Source organism: Myotis daubentonii, chromosome 1, assembly GCF_963259705.1.
Source record: "Myotis daubentonii chromosome 1, mMyoDau2.1, whole genome shotgun sequence".
NCBI classification, from domain to species: domain Eukaryota; kingdom Metazoa; phylum Chordata; class Mammalia; order Chiroptera; family Vespertilionidae; genus Myotis; species Myotis daubentonii.
The window spans coordinates 75473278-75483573 of NC_081840.1; the positions used below are offsets into that span (position 1 = coordinate 75473278).

Genomic DNA, 10296 nt, shown 5'->3' on the forward strand with positions numbered 1-10296 from the left:
GGGCTTCTCCAACTCCCCCTGCTCCTGAGGGGCAATTAGGGTTGGCAGCTGCCGCTCACACCCACTGCAGGCACTGGCCCCACTCGCACCTGCAGCCGGCACTGGAGCTGCCATTCGCACCCACTGCTGGCACCCGGTGCCAGTCCCGATTGCTCAGCACTGTCAGCAAGTGCGAGTGATGGTTGCTGGCCCTGACTGCCCCTGAGGGCTTCTCCACCTCTCCCTGGTGCTGAGGGGCGATCGGGGTAGCAGTTACTGCTCACACCTGCTGACAGTGCCAGCCCCGCTCCCACCTGCTGCTGGTGCTGGCCCCAATAGCTCCACGCTGTCAGTGGGTGTGAACAGGGTCAGTGCCGTCAGTACCTGGGAGAGGCAGTGGGCTGTGGGCAGACTTGGGACCAAGGGCTGTGGCAGGAGGGGCCGGGCAGGGGCTTGGAGGATGGGCCAAGACCTGCACCTGTGCCCATGATAGTCTCATGCCTAAAGTTGCGTTTAAGGTGCACACATTCGTGCACTGTCCCCCTCGTGTGTTATAAAAATACGTACATGGCATAGACAAAAATGTGGAAAATCATGCACTAAAACATTAATGTTTTTATAAGTAATGAAAATATAAGTAACATATTTCTAATTGTTTTTCAGGGATGGTATTATTCTGTGTCTTTCTCAATATTTACCACACATTTGGTAACTTTGAGAAATATATACTGGAACATTCTAATTGAATAGTTACTTATTGACTTGTTCCCAAAATTAATTAATGAGAGCCTCTAGTTCTATGAACTCTATTCCTAGATTTATCTCTAATTTCTGGGTCTCTGATAAGACTGTATTCCTGAAATTTTCATTTACCCATTGAATTGATGATGGAACTATAGACAGGCTGAAATTGTTTTTTCTTACTATAGAAATCAACATATAATAAATTAGTGTATTAAATTGCAATATTTATATTTTGTGCCACCTCAGCTCTAGAATTAAAGCTTTAAACTTCTATTTTGAAGCCATTATGTTTTTTAAATGAAAAGATAGGAGTTTGTGCATTTTTCAAGTATGAAAATACACAAAATCCATATTGGGGTAAAAATTCATTTTTTGCTGCTATTTTGAGAGGAATTCAGGAGGGTGAGAGTGGAGATAAATAAGAATTTTTCTCTCCCTTTCTGTGTTTCTATGTGAATGAATTTTTTTTATATATATTTTTTTATTGATTTTTTACAGAGAGGAAGGGAGAGAGATAGAGAGTTAGAAACATCGATGAGAAAGAAACATCGATCAGCTGCCTCCTGCACATCTCCCACTGGGGATGTGCCCGCAACCCAGGTACATGCCCTTGACCAGAATCGAACCCGGGACCTTTCAGTCCGCAGGCCGACGCTCTATCCACTGAGCCAAACCGGTTTCGGCTGTTTTTTATTAAAACTGAAGGCAATTAATTGGTGAATACTGCCACAAAAGCAATTTTCGCTCTTTGAAAAACATAAAGGTCTTATGGAAATAGATGTTATATTGAGATCCAAATTTTCTTTTTGGGAAGTATTGAGAGGAAGATTTTTAGAAACAGAAAACACTGAAAAATTGTTTTTAATTGAGTGAAAGCTTAAAAATCATCTTTATTCACGCTTTCATTTCTCAGAAAACAATTCTAAGGCTCAGAGAAATCACATAGTTGGGCCACAGTCACTGCATGACCTGCTGACAGAGGACTTGTGTCCCAGCTGGTGGAGCGGGCTGTGTGTCCTGTACCAACACTTATGCTCACACATGTGCTTGCTCACAGTAGGATACTCTCTCCTGCTCATATAAAACAACCTTAGCACTGCTGAGATCTGCTTTTCTAGATCCTTTGTGAAAGATAAACTGGGAAAAGGGGGGGTGGTAAAGTAGAGTTGAGTTTGGGGCAGTACAGAATAGCAGAGAGGGATTAAGTGTTATCCTTTCTGGAGAAGTGAGACTCATATTCAGAGAGAGGGAACTCCTGCCAAATCAGATTGCAATGAAAGAAGGCATCAGGACTGTTTAATACACAGCTTAAAGCAGGTCAGCCAGTAGGTCAGAAGCCTGGACTTAATGAGTCAATAAAAGGCTCCACTTAATTAAATGTGAGACTTGTCCCCTGAACAGGTTAAAGCTGAATTCTCTTCACTTGAAATTCCTTCATGGGCTTCCTCATCCATGTGGTTGGTTCTTGACAATATCTCCCAGCTTTGGGAAAAGAAGCACTATTGTGCTCATTGCACCAGTCCCGATGATTAACTCAAGGAGGAAAGCAAGAGATGGAAGATGTAAGTCCCCCCAAATTTCTAAGCAAATGAGTGTTCTCAAGACTTTGCTTCCTTGATGGAGCCAGCATGTGAGGCTTCTTAAAGAGAGGGAGATATGCTTCTTGGAATAGATATTCTCCTGGGAACCTCTTCCTCCTAAGCTGGCTCCCCTTCCTCAGGCATCTTTAGTAGAATCAACCAATGCACCCAGAGCCTAGAGCTGGGAGCTTGAGCCACTCTTTCCCTCCCTGCCTCCACTTCCCTCACTCCAGCTGCTGCAATTGAACTGCCCCGGATGGTACCTCAGTATGAGTCCCAAGCCCCTGGAACTCCACAGATGGGGGCAGCAGCAAAGCTATCCTGCCTTCACCCACCACACTTCATAGCAGGAAGGGAGAACTCTCAGGGAAATCAGAGATAGAAGAGATCAATTTCAAGATATATTTCAGTTCTTTGGATGCACATCCTGAGGGTATATGTTCCCCACCCAGGGCACACCAGACAGCACGGTATAGTGAGGACACTGCCCTGGAAGTTGGGAACCTAAGGCTGGTTTCTGTTTCTGCTGCCAAGGTGCTGTCTGACCTTGGGACTGCAAAAGTTCCTTTCCATTGGTTATGTCCTTCCTTCCCTTGAGTTCAAAGTTACTGTCTATATACTATATTTTACATATTGAAGTCTTTTGCTTGGTATTGAAGGTACTTCTATTTGGGCCTACAGTTTTCTTTTCTTTTCTTTTATATATATATATATATATATATATATATATATATATATATATATATATATATATATACACACTAGAGGCCCGGTGCACAAAAATTTGTGCACCGGGGGGTGGGAGGGCCTCAGCCCAGCCTGTGCCCTCTCGCAGTCTGGGACCCCTCGGGGGATGACCACCTGCTGGCTTAGGCTCGCTCCCCTGGGAATTGGGCCTAAGCTGGCAGTCAGACATACCTCTGGCAGCCCGGGAGCCCTCTGGGGATGTCCACTTGCCAGCGGGGAGCAGGCCTAATCTGCAGTCTGACATCCTTAGTGCTGCTGAGGAGGCGGGAGAGGCTCCCACCATCACCTCTGTACTGGTAGCCGTCAGCCTGGCTTGTGGCTGAGCAGAGCACCCCCTGTGAGAGCGCACTGACCACCAGGGGGCAGCTCCTGCATTGAGCGTTTGCCCCCTGGTGGTCAGTGTGTGTCATAGTGACCAGTGATTCCTAATTGTTCTGCTGTTAGGGTCAATTTGCATATTACACTTTTATTATATAGGATTATTGATTTTTTACAGAGAGGATGGGAGAGGGATAGAGAGTTAGAAACATCGATGAGAGAGAAACATCGATCTGCTGCCTCTTGCACACCCCCTTCTGGGGATGTGCCCACAACCAAGGTACATGCTCTTGACCGGAATAGAACCTGGGACCCTTCAGTCCCCAGGCCGATGCTCTATCCACTGAGCCAAACTGGTTAGGGCCTACAGTTTTCTTTTCTGTGCCATCCCTCACCACCTCCCAGTCACATGGAGGAACTTGTTATTTTCTAAGTACACAGTGCTCTACCATGTGTGTCTACTTCTCTTTCTAGACTTTCAATTTTTTTTAAATCTGAATTGCCCTTCCCATACACCTATTTATTCTTAAAATTGTTCCAAAGGTATTCTTTGCTCTGAAACCTTCTCTGATTTCCCCCACTCCACCCCTTTCCTCCCATTGCTTTCTGATAACCTGGTCCTCACTTGTACCGATCTCTCATTAAGATCTGGTTTGTATTACAACTGTAGGGGCTGCTTCTGTGGAGAGAATTCTCAGCACTTGGGTCTAAAACAAATTCCTTGAATTAACTGCTTAGCTCTTCTCAGGAGAAGACAAGGTCTGTGGCTCTGGTGGAAACTGCAGAGTCCAGGCTCCCAGCTCCCTCACGTGTCCTGCTTTCCTCTTATCTGTTTCTTTCTTTCTTTCTTTCTTTCTTTCTTTCTTTCTTTCTTTCTTTCTTTCTTTCTTTCTTTCTTTCCTTCTTTTATTCTTTCTTTCTTTCTTTCTTTCTTTCTTTCTTTCTTTCTTTCTTTCTTTCTTTCTTTCTTTCTTTCTTCCTTTCTTTCTTTCTTTCTTTCTTTCTTTCTTCCTCTCTCTCTCTCCCCTCACCTGAAAATATATGTTTATTGACTTTTTATAGAGAGAGAGGAAGGGAGAGAGAGAGAGAAACATCAATTGGCCACTTCCTCCATCTCTCCCTCCCACACACACACCCCAATGGGGTATTGAACCCACAACTTCAGTATGTACCCAGAACTGGCATTGAATTCGCAACATTTTGGTGCATGGGATGACGCTCTAACCGACCGAACCATCAGGCCATGGCATCAGCTCTTTATCTTTCCACTCAGAAATCCTGGGTGATAATTAATACCATTGTGATGAACTATCACAAGAGCTGGTACAAGTGGGTTACATTAAATAAGGAATGGAGGCACTGGTACTCACCCTACAAGGGAAGGGCAGGGAAACTCTCCTAAAATGGGTGGAACCAAGGAGACCACTGAACTACCTAGGCTGAAACATAATTAGGTCTCCTCCCAAGTCTCTGTTTTCCCTCAGACACCTTGAGCAATATCTTGACCTCCATTAGGAAGACCCAAGGCTGGCACTAGGAGTGGAAAAGGACATAAGGTAGATGCACTGTGTCCTTGGGGCTGAGGAAAACTGATAGTTTCAGGAGGCTTAGAGTGAGAGGAAGGAGACTCAGGCCCTTCTCTTTGTGTTCTAGAGACCAGGCTGTTGACTGCATCTGGTGGGCTCACACACAGGTCAGAGCTGCCCTCTGGGAAAGTGCAACCTGTACCTGGTTGGCCTCAAACAAGGGCTCAGATATTGGAACTCCTTTCTTTCCCAGTTCACACTGTTCGATGGAATGAAGTGAAATGGGCTTGGAAAGAGAAGTGAGAAGTCTTCTGAAATGGAAATCATCAATAGAAATGATAACCTGCACAGTCTTGAAAGCATTTTACACTTTTGTCCTGGGCTCTAGGAGGATTTCAGAGATTAATTTCCAGGCATCTATGGAAGGTACAAAAATGTACTCCTCTTCACTTTCCCACCTGCACCTGGTAACATACCAGTCACTGATGTGGCTTCATAATGTCCTGTGGTCTTGGGAGCCTGCCTAGAACACTCCAGTTTATCCTTTCTCCTCCCTTTTGTGCTCCTTCATCTGCACGTGAGTAAACTCTGTCTGGTCTCTCCTATTAATCTGCTTTCATCAGTTAATTCACAGGCCCCCCCAAAAGGAACCTAAATGGGTAGGAAATTTTTTCCTCCCAACACAATTCAAGATGATAAGAGTACTATCTAAAGACTAAGAAACAAACAAAACATGAGTGGAGGGTGAGTTGGTGGGTGAACTACAGAAACATGAAACAAAGCTTATGCTATGCCATGGCTTCCTTAACCCCCCTGTTACTCCAGTTAAATACATGTTAGGTCTGATCAAATAATTGAATCAATACTCCTTTAGGCCACTTAACAATGGACATTTCCTTTGGTTAAGACCACATTCCACTTGTTAAGATCACATTCCACTTGCTAAGACCATTATCCGTCCCCTCTGTACCTTTCTAGGATCAGGACCAGCCCAAAGAACTCTCTGTCCAGAAAACGCCTGCCTAGAGTCCTTTAAATTCTCTGACTCCCTGTCCCTGGGTGTTGGCGCCATGTTGGGGTTCAGCCCATTTGGTATCCAGATGACCTAATCTACACTAATAAAAGAGAAGCATGCAAATTGGTGTCACTCTGCTATGCCCACCAGCCAATCAGATGAGTATGCAAATTAACCCAACAAAGATGGTGTGCTTCGCTCTCTTCTCTGCTTCACTCTGGCCACAGGAAGCCCTATTCTAGCAGGAATCTTCCTGCACCGGGCCTCTAGTAAATTTATAATCCCTTACCACTTTGGCTTTGTGCTTTCCTCCTTCAGTGACTGAACATTTGGTGCTGAAAGCTGGGAGGATTCCAAGGGGAAGAGAGCCATAATATTGACTTTGGTCATCCTAAGTTTGCTACTCAGAGAGCAGTAGGCAGCATCAGCTTGTCTTGTGCTTACCCTCTAATTCTAATCCAGTAACTGGATTGCTGGCCTCAGTTAGGCCTCTGTTCCTTATGGACCCTCCTGAACCAGCAAGGAGGATGCAGGATTGGGAATCTTTCTCCATTGTTGCCCCTTCATCCCACAACGGCCAATCTTTTCTAGGTGAGTAACATTCCACAATTCTCCTCATTTCATGTCTTCTGCCCACTCACTCTGACAGACTCTTCAATAGTCTCTCATCTGAAAAATCCTAGTGCTAGGCCTGAAGACTCCTCAGCCATTTGGCTTTGGATCCTTCTTGTTTGGGTCTAGTGTGGAGGGTCACCCCTCTTTTCTCTTGGTGATTTGTTTAGCAGTGGGGACACCTGCCCTAAACAGTCACCTTTGGATTTGTGGTGTGTCATTCACCCTTCCTCTCTCATGGGCCATGCTATACTCCCTCTGCATACTCACAAGGGAGATCATGCCCAAGCACCTCATTTTCTTTTGTAATACTGTTTGGCCATGATTCAAACTAGATGATAAATTTCAATGGCCTAAAACTGGAACTTCCAATTTTAACACATTGCATGATTTAGATAATTGCTCTCATTGGAAAATGGTCAGAGATTTCCTATATCCAGGCCTTTTTCACCCTCTAGTCCCAAAACTTTCTCTGTCACTCTTCTACCCATCAGATCCTACTCCTTCACACAAAACATCATACCCCAAACACTTCTGATTCTGAATCTACTTTTGACACAGCAGACCACAGACCTTCACCCCTTATCTGTTCCCACTCCATCATCTGCAGTAGAGTCCAAAAACTCAGAACCCCCTAACCAACAGCCACCTTCTTCCCTGGTCTCGGAGAGCTCAAATCCTGAGAACTCAAGCTTCAATGCATCCCTTTCCCTACCTATTACTGGCTCTCAGGCCAAAAACCACCTTCCTCAACAGCCACTCTATTCCCGCACCCATTCTACCCTGAGAGAGATAGCAGGAATGGAGGGTACTCTCTGAGTACATATCCCATTTCCCATGTCCAACCTTGCCGGGACTGACCAGCAGATCCTGAGCGACAGATGAATGATTACTCCGACACACATTTCTGTGAAAGAGAGGGCTCAGGGACTCCCTGGTTAAAGGAACCAGGCAGCCCTGTTCACCTACCTCCTTAGGCTTTTATTGTGTAGTAACAGCTTGAACTAAAATTAACATCTAGATACTATTAGCAGGGTAGGCATCCTTGAGTAAACACATGGATCTGTAGTGTCTTTAAAACAAGGACCGTTTGAGGTCTAAACATAAAGATTCCAGTGAAACACCCAGGGGGCTCAGAAAAGTCTCTCTTTTGGCAAGAATCCCCTTGAGCTCTCATTGAGGAGCACTGGCTGGTGGGAGCAGTGGAGACTGAGGCAACAGAGTCGGACTGGGAGGCAGTGGCTGCGGAGCACGAACCACACCCACACCCACACCCACATCACAGGCCCTGTCCTCATTTGTCCTCACTTGTCATCCCGTGGGAAGAACCTGAGCATCTTTCCCCATCAAGCAGGCCTGGGCTGAGCGAGCGGCAAGATACTGCTCTGAGGGTCTGTGTTGCTGCCGGACCTCCTGAGGCCGCCAGCCGCCAGCCGCCAGCCGCCAGCATGGCCCTGTGTGGTTGCAGCCTCTAGCCAAGCTCCGTGGGTGGGGCGGGGGGCGGATGGCTGGCGGTCCGGCTCCAGGGGGCCTGTCCAGCTCACCCTCTCAGATCCTGCTGGAGCTGGGCAAGGTGGACAAGCAGCAGCTGCAGGAACTGCAAAAACAGGAACTGCAGCCCGGGCATCACCACTCGCGGCCATGGCCAGCATCAGCCATGTGGATGGCCCCAGGGACAGGGACTCACTCAGCCACAGCAAGGGAAGGAGCTGGTGGCTTCGGGCGAGAGTAAAATAAAACAGGGTCTGTTACCTAGCTTGGATGATTTGCTGTTCTACACAATTGCAGAAAGACAAGAGAAAATACCTGTTCATAAATTTATTGCAGCACTCAAATCTACAGGACTGCGAACATCTGATCCCAGGTTGAGTGTATGGATATGTCAAGGTTAACTCTTCAAACAACATCAGATGGTGTCATTCTAGACAAAGATCTTTTTTAAAAATGTGTTCAAAGCAACATTGTTTTGTTGACGCAAGCCAGAAGAAAGTTTGTCATTCCCGACTTTATGTCTTTTACTTCTCACATTGATGAGTTATATGAAAGTGCTAAAAAGCAGTCTGGAGGAAAGGTTGCACACTATATTCCTCAACTAACCAAGTTCAGTCCTGATTTGTGGGGTGTGTCGGTTTGTACAGTTGATGGACAGAGGCATTCTATTGGAGATACCAAAGTTCCATTTTGTCTTCAGTCCTGTGTAAAACATGTGAAATACGCCATTGTGTTTAATGACCTTGAAACAGAATATGTGCATCAGTATGTTGGGAAAGAGCCAAGTGGATTAAGATTCAGCAAACTGTTTTTAAATGAAGATGATAAGCCACATAATCCTATGGTAAATGCTGGAGCAATTGTTGTGACTTCATTAATAATTGGTGGTGATCCTCAGGAAATGGTGCAAGAGACTGAAAAAGTATTCAAAAGGATTAGCAGGTAGTGGAAAAAAGGGAAAAAAGGAGGATTTGGACAGAAGAAACCTGTTGCATAAATTCTTACCTATTAAACATGTAGGAAACCGCCAATATTTAACATTTTAAACAAAGCTATATAGATAAATATCTTCATAAAAGAAATGTCATTTTGCATATAAAAAGAACATAATAAATAAAACATTGAGGTACAAAAAAAAAAAAAGAATCCTCTAGAGCAAGTATGTCAAACTCAAAGGCTAACATGGCCCAAATAAACAAGGTTTAAGTTTATGTGGGCCGCAAAAAAACAAAAGCTTCAATTTTCATAGAAATGTAAGCTTATTGCAATAGAGACATGCTGAATACAAAGGGCTGAAATAAATGAGTAATCATTAACATAAAATAATAGAACATTTTAATTAATTTAGTATTTTTTCTTGAACAAAACTTACCAGACACTAAATAACCACACAAATTAATAAGCATAATGCAAATAAACCTATTTTTCTTGTTCTGCAAAAGTCAAATATTTCCTGTTGCACTCACTAAACAGTTCAGTCCAAGACAAATCGCATGGCAATCGACAGCTAAAATATTCATGCTAGTATTAGTGGAGAGAAATGGTGTGCCTGCGCATAACGCATGCAAGGGAACTGAATGCAACATGATTATAGTATTTATTCATTAGTGAATGTTGTAGTTCATTATTAATAACTAGTGATCTGGTGCGAGGGCATGAGAGGCTGATGACCATTTGCATATTAGCTCTTTATTATATAGGACTAGTAGCCCTGTGCACAAAAATTTGTGCACTCGGGGGTGAGGGTGAGGGGTGGGGCTAGACCCCTCAGCCCGACCTGCACCCTCTGTCATGTTCCGGGACCCCGGCCACTCCTGGCCTAGGCACAGGCCTACAGGTTTGGGCAGCCGGGCTCCCGAGGCCCCATTTTACCAAGAGAACAAAGTCGGCGTTAGTTACAGCCCTCACAGAACCCAGTACACTGCATCTGTGCATACAATTGCCTCGTTCATGTGCCTGCTTCGCTCTACTGAATTACTAACATCTTGAGGACATAGATCTGTCTTATCCTGCTTCAACGTCAGTGCCTGGCCTGGCGCCATGGACCTGAGAGGGTTTGTTGAGTGAGTGAATAATGAGTGAGTGAATGAGTGAATGAATGAGCAAGCAGCTAAGGGGCACGTGTTGTCATGGCAACATGGTAGAAGTTCTGGCCTCACACCCTGCTCCCTGAAGCTGACCCAGGAAAAGCTCCCCCCTGTTCCCAGCGGCCTGGAACCCCTGTCCTTGCTGCATACTGAATTACTAACATTTTGAGGACAAAGCTCTGTCTTATCTTGCTTCA

The 10296-nt window shown here is 45.0% G+C and overlaps 3 protein-coding genes across 6 annotated transcripts in view; 2 read left to right on the plus strand and 1 right to left on the minus strand.

Annotated features, from left to right (window-relative positions):
• Positions 1-10296, plus strand: part of LOC132239625 (ribonuclease 4-like) — a 337426-nt gene that overhangs the window by 130985 nt on the left and 196145 nt on the right. The window lies entirely within an intron of this gene.
• Positions 1-10296, plus strand: part of LOC132239617 (ribonuclease 4-like) — a 192076-nt gene that overhangs the window by 130956 nt on the left and 50824 nt on the right. The gene's annotated exons all lie outside the window — the stretch shown is intronic.
• The window catches only part of LOC132239577 (angiogenin-like), a 44233-nt gene that overhangs the window by 19094 nt on the left and 14843 nt on the right, over positions 1-10296 (minus strand). The window lies entirely within an intron of this gene.